This window comes from Rhamphochromis sp. 'chilingali', assembly GCF_963969265.1.
Source record: "Rhamphochromis sp. 'chilingali' genome assembly, chromosome: 13".
Taxonomy (NCBI): Eukaryota; Metazoa; Chordata; class Actinopteri; order Cichliformes; family Cichlidae; genus Rhamphochromis; species Rhamphochromis sp. 'chilingali'.
In genome coordinates, this window is record NC_137940.1 from 25,809,560 (window position 1) to 25,824,291 (window position 14,732).

A 14,732-nucleotide genomic window follows, 5' to 3' on the forward strand; every position below is an offset into this window, starting at 1 on the left:
AGTTCATTTATAAAGTGAGAAATGCTGGAGCCATCTGAAAATATGCTGTGATAATTTAATTATTTCTAACCAGCCAGTTCAGCATTTATAGATCTCACCTCTACTTCATTTATTTTTTCTTTGACTTCATCCAAGTGCTTGGATGCCTTTAACGTTTTATCCTCTTTATAAATTGCTAATCTGCCATAGAAATACAATCTTCATTTAAAACGAAGTTCTCAGAGGCCTCAGTAACTCTACAGTCATTATTAAATAGGCTACGTGTCTGACTTGCCTTATAGATTTTGTTCTGGTGAGAAACGTTAGTCCGGGGAAAAAGGGTTGTGTTTGATGAGCTGTCAGAGAAGGTAGAGAATAGTTGGAAGGCATAAACCGTCTGCTCCTTTTCATGTATGATGCGTGTGCCCTTGGTTACCTAGTAACTCTCTTCTCCATCTCAAATCGGCGCTCCCGAATATTCATACGGGATAGCGCCGCGCGTCCCCGCGAAGCTCGTGTTGAGCTCAAGAGTCAAGGCAAAAGCAGCAAAACGCACCAGGACTAGGAGGAGACTTCCCGCAGGAAAAAAAGGAAAGAAAGAAAGAAAGAAAGAAAGAAAATTAATCACTAAAATAAAACGTGGGAGAAATCCATTAAAATGACAGCGGGGTGAGGATAATGAGAGTCGTTATCGCTTCACAGGAAGGTCATTCCCGAAAAACATATAAGCGGTGCGCAGACTATACGGATATTTGGAGTACAGAGACTCGACTGCGAGTGAAGACCCCGAAACAGTGAAACATTATCCCGGCTTTTTATTTCCAGAAAGGCATGGGGGGATTTAGATCTCGACAAGGCAGGTGAGTCATTTCATGAGACTTGATGAGCAACTAGAGAAGGGGCAGAAAATCTAAGGCTGTCTGCGTTCTGAGTGACTTGGGGAGATGTGCAGGGGGGAAAGAGGGTATATCAGGATACTTGGATTTATTTTATACGACTTAAGCTTCTATTTTATTTGTGTGCGTGTGTGGAAAAGATTAAGAGTGGGAGCTATTTTGTAACGCAACATCGACGCAGCGCTGTACCCCGGCACGGAGGCACGTATACTTCCAAAACGCATTCGGATTTTGTGAGTTGGACGGACTACCCGGAGTCTTATTAGACGCAGGGGTTTTGGATGCTGCTAACTGTCTGCATCTTTTCCTCGCACTGTCATATGTAGCGTGTTGCGATACCAGCGCACGGCAAACGTCAATGCAGAAAATAAATGCTTGCGATAGACGTCCAGAGCACTTGTTACTTGGGCATAAAGACATCTTGTGCGCGTGATGGGCGCAAGCTCTGTGTCATTGTTCATCCTGTAGCAAGGAAAAACCCCGAAAACGCCAAATGAGTTGCGTTTATTGCAAAAACAAGAAATAAAAGGGCGGAAACTGCGAGCTCTGAACTTTAAGGTACATTTAACAAAGAATTGATGGCTTAAATAGATCAGGTTAGAAGCAGATCTAAGGTCCCTTTTTTTTTCTTTTTCTTTTTTTTTTTTTTTATAAAATATGATTGGGACCAGTTTGCACCAGGCTACCGACCTCCATCAGGATGAGCAGGATAATCTGCCACGGGGATACATGGGTATCCCCCGATTCCTATTCCCTTTTTTAATAACATTTTCTCCTAATTGGTTTGTGGATGATTAGATGAGTGGCTCAGTATAGAAGCTTCAGTGTGAGCTTAACTGGTTATTAAAGGGCATTTTTCATCTTAGAGTGACAGAGTGTGTGTGTGTGTATGTGTATATATATATATATATATATATATATACATATATAGGTTATTCTACTTGCTGCTTGACACTTATTCATTCTTTTTAACCTTTTGGCTTAATCACATTAAAAGAGATTTTTAAAGAAGCAGGAAAAAGTTATGTTTTTTCCATCTTTAATACCTATAAAAGCTGCAGAACTGAACATATTGCTTGCAAAGCAAAGAGTTTATTGTGCATAAAACAGTGTAATGATCTTGTAGGCCACACACGTCTACTTTCCCATACAGTCTGAAATTCCTGGACACATGGCTTCAGAAATATACTATAAATAAATAGTCTGGTTGTTATCAGTGGCAGTAAGAATAATTAAGAGAGAGAGAGTTGAATTCCAAAGAGAGAGGAGGAAGTGGAAATGTCAAGCAGGAGTTGTCATGGTGATTAGTTGAATAACCAATGTGTCCCTGAAACCTAAACATTTAGGAAGTGATTCAGCCTGTTATTTGGCATGCAAACCACACTGCTGATAAAAGAAGACCCTAATAGATGATAATCACACAGACACGTAGAATTTCTAGTTTTTGTTGCGTACATATTTTTTCAAAAAAAAAAGGGGGAAAAAAGGCCTTGTGAAATTCTGAGAAGGGCTCCTCGAATTCAGTTTTGATTTGCAGGAGAATGGTGTGTGTCTGTATTGTAAGTGGCGCTTCAATATCATGTGAAGAATTATGCATGCTGGTGCTGGTGCTGCTGTTTGTGAATTCTCTTTCTGACCCTTCAGTGTTTGCATTCCAGTCGAGCAAAGTGCTATTTTTTCAAGCTCCCTGCTGTTTTAATATCCATTCTTCACCCCTTTCTCAGATTTTTTTCTTTTCTTTCTGGGATGTACTTGAGCTGTGTAACAATCGTGGCAGCTTAATTTACGACAAAAACTGAGCTTTCGGGTTTCAGCCGTTGGAGAGTAATTACAGAGAACGGCGCTCTCCCAGTGTGTTCATTTGCTAGACAGATTACACTGGAAGGGGTTGGGCCATCGAGAAGCGGTCAACATGTGATCACTGATAGGCACACATGCTGACACACTCCCGTAGACACACACGTGCACACATATGCGCGTGCACACACACAAACACACAAGTGCAGCATTGAGTCCGTTGTTTACCCTGTGAGTCTCAGGGCTGCTCAAGAAAAGCTCCATGAGACTCTCTGTCTACTGCAAAGGTCAGCGAGGCTTCGTGCTGACCTAACGTGAATACACCTGAGTGTGTCTTGGCCTGACTTAACATGGATGAGCCGCTCATTGGTCTCTGGCCCGAGAGTCCTCTTGTTCCTTAGCCTTCAGTTTCTCTTTAAGCATCGCGCTCCTTATTGCTTTCTCATCCAGACACATGGGCAGAGGTGTGCAAGCACATGTGCTCTTCTGTGTATACACGGCGGTGTGTCGTCGCACATATAAGGAAGGCTGTGGAAGGTTATTTGTGTTTTCTAATATTCTTCATTGCGTTTGACGTGTTGTCTCGAAGCAGGCAGGAGCTGAATAATTTCCCAAATGGATACCTCTGACCTTCTGAAAATATGTCCTATCACTATTTATCCTGCAGCCAAGGAAAGGCCTGTCATTGTTCTAGCGCTGTTCTCACAACGTTGCAACATCGCTCAAACAAAAGGAAGAGGGGAGGTGTGATGTTTGTGAATCTAAAACAGATTAGCTTATTACCACGTTACCAAGCAAGCGGGATAATTGCCTTGGCTTGACTGCTGCTCTTGAAAATCCACAGGTAACAAATGCCTGCCCAAACAGACATAAAGTTTACAGACTTATTTTACTTCTTGAGACTCATCTAGAGAGCAGATTTAGCTTTTAGGTTATTGCTGCTTAAAATGTAAATGATTCTGAGTCGTGTGAGGTCTTAATGGTCTCTCACAATGGCTGTTTCGCAGAGACCTCTGAGAAAGAGCCCAAATCTTCAAAAACCAAGTAAAAATGTGCCTCATGATGTGTCACCCGAGCCCTTTCCCCCTGCCTTTCGCAGACATGGATGTACAGTGACTAATGCAGGAGGATCAACTTGTCTCTTCGTGTTTGCTCAGGAGGATGCGCCTTCATCATCATTAAATCACACTCGATATGACTGAATCGCTGCAAAACACCCTGATAGTTTCTCTATTAAACATTAGTCGAAACAAGCGGCGGTGCTCCGTACACTTGTGTCACACTTGTTTCAATAATGAATAAGACGTATTTGTTAAATCAGTAAAAAGATGAAAGAGTGTTTGTTAGACTAACAAAGCGGTTTTGGCCCGAGGCACAAAGATATGCCTCAAGTCTTTTGCACATAACATATTTAACTGAGATATTACATTGTTCATGGCCCAAAAAACATCTCCCCTGACTAACAGGTTTCCCTGCCAAAGACCAATGTCTGCTTAGTAAACAAGATTCTTTTGGACATCGCCATTCTAACTACAAAGCAGATGTCACACAGTATGTCTCCACTTACTGTCTGCCAGAAGTTATCTACTTATTAATTATTTATTAATTAGTCAATTTACTCTCAATAACACACAGACCAAGGACGAAGCCGACTGAGCTATAATCAGGGACAGCCGAACGTGCAGTAGAAGCAGCAGCAGCGGCAGCAGCAGCAAGGAGCTGTTTTTGATTGTATCCCCCTTTTAACTGAGACTTTTTAAAAATGCATCACATGGAGGGAGAGACAGCAGGAGCGGGGTGCGGGAGACCATCATGATATGGAAAAGCAAAGTTGTACTTTAAGCTTACGTAAGCTTATGTAAAGTTCACTTCTTTTCATTCATGTGTAACATGCAAACATAAATGACCTTTTTTTTTTTTTTTTTTGCTATGGCATACAAGAATCAATCCACTGAAGCAGTGCGTGTTTCACATTCCACTGACTTTATTTTGCAAATCCGTTGCATTTATTTGTTGACTCTGACTGCGATTTGCATGCTTGCCGCATGTGCGGTACATATAGATTTCTGGACCTTTGACTACTGAGTCATGCACGGCTTTTAAAGACTTGCCAGCTCACTTGAAATGTAAAAAATCCGTCAGCCATCGTAATATGTAAGGCCGGCCGGAAACAAACAAAGAAGTTAATCGTTCTTTCTGTGTGTCGTGAGCGACAGGGGTGAAACCCTGCCTGTTTGTTTTCGAAAAGTCACCTTAATCCTTATGATTTAAATCGCATTTTATTTTACCTAATCCGCCCTGCAAATACAGAGACAAGTGACAGGGAGTCAACACGTTTTAATCCCAGGGGATGAACGTTACTGTCCAGGTAAAGTTTAAGTGGCAGAGTGTGCCTTTCCTCTGTCAATTCCTCAGCTTCTTATCCAACTAAGCAATCACTAAGCCCCTTTCTCTCCTCATTTTCTTAACATAGAGTGAGTATTGTGTGGGTCTGGCAGTACACAGAAAGACGGGGCTGTCTAATTCATGGGGTAAATTAGTGGAGATAAGGCCTGAGTCAGTACCTCCAGCCTACCATAGATCCCCCGGGGCAGGCTCTTAAGGAGCTTAGTAAAAGCCTGTCGTATGAAGACATGACATGGAGCTGGCTAAATGGGCTACGTTGGAGTGTCTTCCATCAACCTAATATTCATATATGGGTCACTGTCGTTCAGGCTTAATCCCATTCAATTTATTCACTCTTGGTTATTAATTCAGAGTTTTTAGGAAAATATAGCAATGTGCGCAAGCTAGGTGGGGAACAAGGTGTATTAGCATTTCTTTAATGTAGTTGTGCACCAGAGTGACAGAACACTTAAGCCCACTCATAAGACCGCGTTGTGTGAGACTATGAGTTTGTGCCACCAAATCAATAATGAATGCTGGGTTGCCCGTAGTAAAAGAACAAGAAAGAGCTCCTCCAGAGTCACTGGGTCACATACACTGGGGAAACAATTAGAGGCTTCTTTGCACTTCACAGTGCTGCAGCTTGTTTTTCTCTCTCTCTCTGTCTCTCTTTTTTTTTCATCTGCACACGTTTCCCGTAATTTTTCTCTAGGGTCCGGCAGCATGTCTGTTCCGCTGTTGAGAAATTACAGACATCGGGTGCAAAGTCTTTTCCAGCCAGAACTACAAAAGGCCATGTCAGGTCCTTGTGATATATGTGGGGGCCATGTGAGGTGGAAAGCATAGTGACGGATAGGACACCAGTCTCGCGGGCGTGCGTTAACCTCATAATGCTGACAGATTACAGATTTAAATATTTTAAATCTCAAAGAGCACATGCTCTGGTGATGAAGAGAGTGGAAATGACTGCAGTAATGCAAGAGATTAATAGAGATCCGTCCTCCCTCTCCTCCCACGCACACACTCCAACACGCACAAACTTTCCGTCGCAACTGTTCAGCCGTCATAAAATTGCAGATCTCTGCTCTACAAGTTGGTTTTCAATTACAGTTGCTGTATGTTCTTTAGGATAATCTTTCCTTTATTATCTCCCTTCCTTTTGCCTTTCACCTGGACAAAAACACATACATCTGCTACTCTGGAGAACAAATATTGAAGTTTTACTTTTTTGAAATTATATTTGAGATTTAGTGAAATGTTGACATTGAGTTCAGCACCAGTGTCATGCTAATTCATCTCCTGTTAGTCCTTCCTCTCTGAAGACAATGTGGAAATCATGTAAACACATTTATTTGTGTGTGTTTTTATCTAGACACCAGACCTTTCACCTGTATTAGGATTTATTTGTATTTGTTTTGTTTTTTTGGATATTTGTTTTTTTGTTGGTTTTTAGTATTTTGGATGGCATGTACATTAGGTTAGCCACAGCTCCGAGTTGTTTGAAGCTGCTGCTGACTGAGGCGCTATCTATTTCACTTTTATTATCCATTTCACTATGCTAGCCACTGAGGAGTCTTGAGGCCAGTAGAATATTATGTGTGGGCTTTTGTTTTGTCCCTGTGCAGTTTGTAAAATACAGCAACTGATTTTTATCAAGGAAAACCCCTAAAAGTAAATACTGAACTACATTGTCTTCATTAATATGTTTCAGTAAACATTGAAATTCAAATTTAGCGCTTCTTTAACTTTAGTGTTTTCGCCCTAATCGTTTATTTTACAGACCAGAAGATCAGAGCAGGCTATAAAATTTCACGTGTAAAGTGTGTGTAATTGCAGAATGTAAACTCTTCCTCAGGTTATTAAAACCCCTCAAATCCCCCCAAAACAGTACTGAGCGCGGGTCCTTTGTGTCTTCGGTGGTGGTGGTGTCTCTGCCTGTGCTTGTGCTCGCATTTCCTCCCCATCAAGCTGACTGGAGACTGAATTGCCTGTAGGTGTGAATGTGAGTAAGTGAGTGGTTGTTTCTGTACTATCTTTTTGATGGAGGGAGTCCACTGTGTTTTGGCCTAGTTGTTGTGCAATGCAGTGTAACAGTTCAGCGAATAAATGAATAAATAACATTTATATGTAAATGAAATATCATATAAATGTAATATATAAGCATAGCTTTGAGTAAAGCCATAAAAATGCATTATAAATGCTATTGTAGTGGTACAAGCACAAGCCATTATATAAAACAGTAAGTAGTAATAAGCAAATCTAATCAGATTCTCTTAATAATGCAGTGTTATGCAGCTTTGGATAATGTTTTGTAAATTTACCTTAACGACATTGTAAACCCTCTGCCTTAATAGGATGCTACCTACTTTGGGACTGGTTTATTTTGGTGCTTACATGTAGACCTGCTCCTCGCTGTCGTCTATTTATATCTCTTGCCAGCTTGGCAATGCTTTCCGATAGCCTTTCCCTTTCAGAGAAATTCCTCTATCAAGCTCAGGGCCCATCTGTGCCCATATTTCTCCCAAAAGGAGCCATCCTCCACAATTATAGCTTTCTTCCAATGATACCATCAACATGCCATCACTCTGTGTAAGAACAGGCTCCAGGAAATTGACTTGATATTAATCTGACAAAATTACCAAGAAAGGAAATTAGACTGGGGAATTTTCTCTGGCATCGATTGTGTTTTCAATACAGGATGCACACTTTTCATGAGTCTTAAAGTTTAAATAACACAACGTTTAGCCATAAAGTAAATGAGCATAAATAAGAAAATCGTTTCTTTGACCTAATATGCTCTCCTTTGATTTGCCGCTGCTCATTACAATGATATGGATCCAGATTTACCTGAGAATCTGGGTCATTACAGAAATAGCCTCGCGACTTACTCCCCTAAGATGGCAGCTGTGATGAATTGGTGGCTGTAGGTCACTATGACAATAGTTTGAGTGAAAAAGTGAGGCTGAGGGGAGGAGCCTCATTTTGATGAGCTTCTTGGTTTGAGGTTTTTAATCTAGAAAAAAAAGACAATTTTTGTTTCTGGGGAGTATGGTGATGTGGGCGAGCACATAAGACCAGGGAGGAATCCTCGAGGCGCTCTTCTGAGCCTTTAAGTAGCACAGATTTGAGGGTTTTGCTAAAACGCCCCAAATTATGTGCTCCAAAAGCCCATAATCGCATATTATTTGCAGAAAGCTGTAAATATGTAGGTTGCTGTTTGAACCTTGACTATTAACATACTGTACTTTTCATAAGCTAAAAGTAAATAGAGCCTCATGGGCTTGTTGTCCAGTGCGAACCTGAAGAGTCGCACTTGCATTTTGTCTTTACGAGTCATTACAGCAGAGGAAGGTAGATTTGGGACAAGAGACTCCAGAGCTGTAGTTTCTCTCGTAGTTCCATTGCCCTGGGCTCACCGTGAATTTCAACCCGGTTTAAGTACAGGTGTTGAATGACATAATAGTGGTGGGCAGTTCAGTCCTGAAGCTGAAGAGTGAAATGATACCGTTGGATAGAAATGGTTCTCTGAGAGTAGCAGGAATGGAGAGGGGATCAGAGAGGATAAGAACGAGGACAGAAGGAAGAGGTGAGATTGAAAAGAAACAAGAGGAAAATAGCTAGGGTGGAGAAAAATAAGCCTGGATAAGCCTTTTGACAAGTGAGCTCTGGGCTGGAGAAAGCCAGTCAAACAAAAATCCACGTTTGTTTTATTCATGCTGCGGACAACTACAGCTTTACTATCTTTTTTTTTTTAAAAACAAAACGAAAACCCCACACTAGTACACAAACAAGCAGAATACAAATCCTAGTCAACTGTATCCTGAAGTTTTTCTTCATTACGTCTTTTTATTTGAAGATTTTTTTTTTGATTGAGGCAGATCTCCATACCATATTATTAAATCATTCAGTGTTTTCTGACACCCCAGAATTTACTGGCATTCTCATCTCATATGCTCTTTAATCACATCCTCTTTGAATCCAAACCTGCTTCACTCAAATTTTTTGCACATTTAAAATTCTACAGAAGCCTTAACTCCAAAGCAAATGATGACAATACGGATTTATTGTTGAAGTTTTTTGTTTTTTTGGGAGGGGGGGGGGGAGCCTGGCACCCACTAATATGTTAAATATTGCGATGTCCAATAGAGTTAGGGTTAAGGTTAGCTTATGCTAAAGGATAACAATCGGGCAGGGTAACGAGTTTGCATTCTCTGAGCCTCCTCTTGATTTGTATGACCGAGCTGTCTCCTAAGTCTGCTTCTGAAATAAATTATTTAAATGAAGAAGTGTGTGTGTTTTACAGTGCAAAAAGGCATCAGAGCTCTGCAAGAGTACAGATGCATTTCAGTAGGACTGCTACACATCGCTTTACTTGATTGGATGTTGAAAAAACACCAGAAAGTCATGAGCCATCCTAAACACACACGAACACGCTGCAGCTGGAGACTCCTCGGGGTTGATTCTAATGATACCCATGTGATTTATCCAGCAGATCCAAGATCAGTTTGTATATATATTTACAAAAAAAATAATAATAAACTGACCTAATAAGCCATATCTTTGCCTTTGTTTCCCCACTGTGCTTTTTGAAAGAAGAATGAATAAAGGAACCTTATCACAAAGGACGTTGGAAAAGTGACATATTTCCTCAGGGATAATTGTGCTTTGTGTCTCCGTGGCCCACTTTTCTTTTATATTGATGCTTAGCTGCACACAAATGACAAACAGCTGCATCACATGTAAAGGTCTTTCAAAATGTTCGACGCAGTGTGAGAGGAATCGTCAAATTGGGTTAAATGAGGATCCTCTGCTTCCTCTGCTTTTTAATCTGAAACTTGCACCCCGTACTCGTGCAAAAACAACAAAATGCTGCCGGAGATAAAAAAAGCAACCAAAACAGTAGCGCGCGGATATAGTAGTGAATGGCTTATAGAGGATATTTATGTAATCTGGGGGCACCAGGGCTGACTCAAACCCGACTCAGAGCTGCTGTTGCAGAGAGAGGCCCAAGGACAGTAGCACATTTTCTAAATCCCTGGTAGACACAGAAAGTTAAGACAAGCAGCGCTGCAATAAAACAAAGCCCAACCCATTTATCTGAGCATCCCACACAACCCCTGGCCCAGATTTACAGCCCTGGGCATCGAGTGCTACCAAATCTTCTGGCAGCCACCGCCTCAGATATTGATAGGAAGCGCGAGAATCCCACCAAGGAATTCTGAGCTGGAACTTCCCAAAACATGAGCAGTCCCTTAATGGTCTGGGATCACAGAGCAAAAGAGTATGATATAAAACCTTTTGCACTATAATGACATTGTAAATTGGTATAACTTGTCATTGATTTTTTTTTCTCCCTTGCTCTGAACCTGTCTAGCAACTATCTATTGCCGTGTGGCATTAAGAGTTTATGGATTGTTTGACAAAGCCAGGTCTTTGATGAGCATTCGTATCCTCCGGAGACGGAAAGCAGACGCTATTCCATTAAGAGCAAAATGCCTTTTGAAAACAAATAAAAACAGGGCCTCTCTCATCATTACATCTAAAGCGCTTAATCCTACACAGAGGAGACTCTCCCCTCTTCTGAAAACCTTTTCTTTGTATCCATCACACGTGGATTTCTTTCTTGGAGCTTGTCTGCATACCAAGTTGGCGATGCTAACCTCTGGATGTAAAAGGCAATCATGCAGCTCTTAGGTTCTGCAAGAGGTGCATCGTTTCTCTCTTTTTTTTTTAGTTCTAGAAAAGTATAGTATTGAGTTTGAAAGGTGCATTAATTGCAACAACGGGCGCTTTTGTTCCTGCAAAATTAAAGCGTTCCCTTTTTGTGCTGACAATACAAAGAAACTCTGAATAAAAGCTAGAGTAAAAGTTTCCTTATTATTTTTCACACAATTTTTGCAAAACATATATTTAAAAAAAACAACAACCCCAAAAACAAATCACCTGGCACACAAACCCACACTGAGATTTACCTACATAGAGTTTCCATTCACCAAAAGGGTAGCAGTTGTATTGGTAACAGTTGACATGCCATTTTTGGTCCTAAGGGCTCTGCTTTTAGTGTCTGTGAAAATTGCGGGAAGGCCTTGTAGTCACATGAAATTTTACAGCAGGCATGGAGGCACTCTCATTGTTGTGTTTGCTCCTCGCAGAAGCTCCAAGGCTCTTAAGCTAGAAAACAACAATGGCCCCGTTGTTCTGTCTCCTCTACATTCATCCCTGGTAAAAGGAACATAAAACTCCCTTCCCTCTGCGAGCCCCCGCTAGTTGCACTCGTATCAGCGCAGTTCAGGCACAGAGGAATAGTTTTCAAAGTGTCACCGTTTAGGGCATGGTTTGGATGTCAGCAGTGAAATGAATAAATAATGTACCCTCCAGTTTCATTTGATGTAGCGGGATCTGATCTGATATGACTTTTCATTCGAGCTAGCTAACATCCAGATGTTAGTGGATGTTAGTTTTTACCCCCCCTTAGGTTGCTAATGAAACACGGAACAGGAAAGGATGTTTAGAAAAACAGGCGAAAAATAATAATAAGAAAAAGGGTAAAAGAGAGGCAGATCAAGGCGAGTTTATTTTAGAAGAATTTGGAAATCAGTGTAGATGTGTGATCAAAGTTATGCATGGGTTCCCATACAGTATCTACAGTATGTGCTGTCATTGCTCTGGGCTTCGTTGGTGCAGAGTAGGCACAGAATAGGAAGGGAGATTCAGCATCCAGTGTGTGTTTGGTGCAGTTTTTGAGGAAGTGCAGACAACCCGAGGCCAAATTTGCCTGCAGTGTTTGGACATGGCCTACTTCTAAGCGTGCAGTCATTAATGTGGTCTTCTACTCTGCTTAAAGTGCACAAATGGGATTTTAATTCATGCCATATGCATAGTGTCTATGCTGTAGCTTCCCGTTCTGTTGAATTCAAAGATTTTATCTTAGAGTACATATGGTGAGGTCAAAATATCACTGGTTTCACTTCCTATCTTATAATACAACCTTGAGTACCCTCAGCGAGCTGCCGCATCTGAGGACGTATGTGTTCAGCCTACTCTTGTCTTATGGACTTTGTAGCACCTGTGTGTGTGTTTGAATAATGTCCTGCAGGAGACACTCTAAGTACAATGTCTAGGACTTAGGCGTCAGCAGTAACATCAGGGCAACCTCTCCTCTCCTCTGTGTGCAATGGCATGGGGATATTACAGCATTAGAAAGCATGAATTATAGCCGTGTTGTTTAGCTCAGTGTCAGGGGACAGAGACGTGTTTCCGCTATCACCATGGCATCAGTCAAAAGTTAGAAAAAAAGGAATGGAAAGATTATGAAATGCCTTTTAGGTATATCCCTCAGCATGCTGGTTTTGGAAACTCCTGATAAATTTAGGCCAATTTCACTGAATAATGGTATATTGAATTAGGATGCCACATTTGTCAGAAACTATTTTGAGCTTAAGGCAGTTCTCCTGTTTGATCTGAAGGCTGCTGTACAACCATAGAGCCAGGTACGACTGGGTATTCTGCATCACAGTGAATGGATCTGAGCATTTCCCAAAGACGGGAAGGCGGTGAGACCAACAAGTAAAATAACAAAGGATGCATTACCTAATAGAGTTGGCAGAAATGCAGAGTTCAGGGTAGTCTGATAAAGCTGGGTTACAGTACTTTTAATCAATCACTAAGAACACGAGCCAATTTAGGAAGGAGCCTGACATTCAAGCTAGGCTTTCAGACAGGATTAGAAATAGTGAATAGAGAGTAAACATATCTGCCAGGGCTAGCTGAAAGGACTGCTGTCAGGGGACAGTGTTCCCTCCTCCACGTGTGATATTGAGGCATGTCTCCTTCATCCGCACCCACCCCCAACTCCTCCAGCCAACCCTAACCTCCCTGTTTCTAAATAATAGTAACAGTAACAGTCTCATTTACCAGCTTTGCTCCAGAGATATTTTTTTCCAGTGAATTCAGATCAGTGTTAGCAACAAGACAAAGATGGTTGCCTCCGTTGTTTATGCTATCCCTTCAAGAAAAGGCACTGTCATTTAAAATGTCCCTCTGAGCTCATCATCACGTGGAGTCTCCAGACAGACTAATAATATCAAGAATATCAGGGTGAGCATGCAATGAACAGAGAAATACAGCTGCTTTTCTAAAAGACAACTGGGAGAGACACTGGTGGGAAAACAATAATAATCCAGAGCGCCTTTTAAATGTTTACCATACATTTTTGGATGCTGGAGGTTTCTGTTGACTTTTAAGTTTTATAAATTAAAATTTGATATAAAATGATTTTGATGTTGAGTTTTATGGAAGAGAAATTAGAACACTTACTGTACCTTAAAGTCCAGCATTGGCCTGTGGGCGTCAATGGGAGAAGCAGCCAGCGGCTGTGACGGTGCTGGATAAAGGGGATGCTTTAGCTATGGCAGCTGTCTGTCCACATCTCCTCTAAACTCACCCGGCTTTAGCTATAATTAAACCTATAATGCGAGGAATGACGATGTAAATGCCCAAACCATATTTACATGTAAAAATGCAGATTATTACTGGATTTAAGATAATGCCATCAGGAATTTTTGTTTCTGATGTTTTGTGGGTTTTCGTCTTCATTCATCTGTATTCAGGCTGTCTCGACGCTAAGTACATCACACCTTCTTTTGATCTTTTTTAGATTGGAAAGCATTGAAGGGAATACCAGCTTCTGAAATGTCAAAGATTTTATGTTAAATAGTTCTTCTTAATATTAAAGTACTATTAATTTCTTAAACGCCTCCTATTAATGGCTGATAGAGGCCATGTAGAGCAGTATTAGTCAGTTTGGTCTTTGTTTATGCTGAAGATGAAGGTCACCCCCTCATTAGAGCAGCAGCATCTTTTTTGATGTTGTGATATACATAGTAATCAAGTGTGGCTCACCTTGCTGTTTACTGTTGACCTTTAGTTAAAAGCACATCACTGTCGGGTTGTTTCAAAACTTAATTATGCTCCCATAAAACTCCTGGCATCATGTGCAGACCTCATTTAATCTTCTGTCATTAGGCTAAAGTAACCCTGCGGTCCCTCTGTAAATAGGACCCCCCCTCCACCACCATGTTCTCAGATCCATTATTTTTTTAGTAGTGTGGGTATATGTGCTTTGGGTTTTGCCATATCAAACACACTTGTGTACATCTCTGCTTCCAGCTTTGTATTCAGAAATTCTGCTTGTCACACAACAATACACTCTGGCGCCTCTCACTTCTCTGCAACTACCAGACATTTGCATGTCAATAACATCATTCTACCACTGTGCTTTTGGCATCTGCGAAATACTCTGCAAGGAAGCCAAGTAGTCGCAGTGTTTGAAAGGAAACATCACAATAATGTGTCGTGTGTTGCCGCTTTCATTAACATGTTATTTTCTCAAAATTCACCTTGGTTTAATTGTTCATCAATCACAATTAAGGACTCTCAGGCGTATGATTTAGGGCCGCTTAAGAAGAACAGCTAACATTTAAGTACATGTCTCCAGGGAGAAGGTGAAGCTATTTCTAAGCTGCTCTATATGCTGCAGTGGAGTCCCGTTACAGAAACAGCACGCTTGTAGAGACTCTGATGCTTTCAGATCAAAACATTTAAATTGCCGTAATTTATGTTCTCGAAGTAAGTCTTGAGTCGGACATCATATTTTACCTGAATGTGGAATATTGC

The 14,732-nt window shown here is 41.1% G+C and overlaps 1 protein-coding gene across 2 annotated transcripts in view; it reads left to right on the top strand.

Moving 5' to 3' along the window:
• The first annotated feature begins 490 nt into the window (after positions 1-490).
• The window catches only part of nlgn3a (neuroligin 3a), a 133,798-nt gene continuing 119,556 nt past the window's right edge, over positions 491-14,732 (top strand). For both annotated transcript variants that reach the window (XM_080900277.1, XM_080900278.1), the window contains exon 1: positions 491-839. The gene's annotated coding sequence lies outside the window, so the exon portion shown is untranslated. The remainder of the gene's footprint in view (positions 840-14,732) is intronic.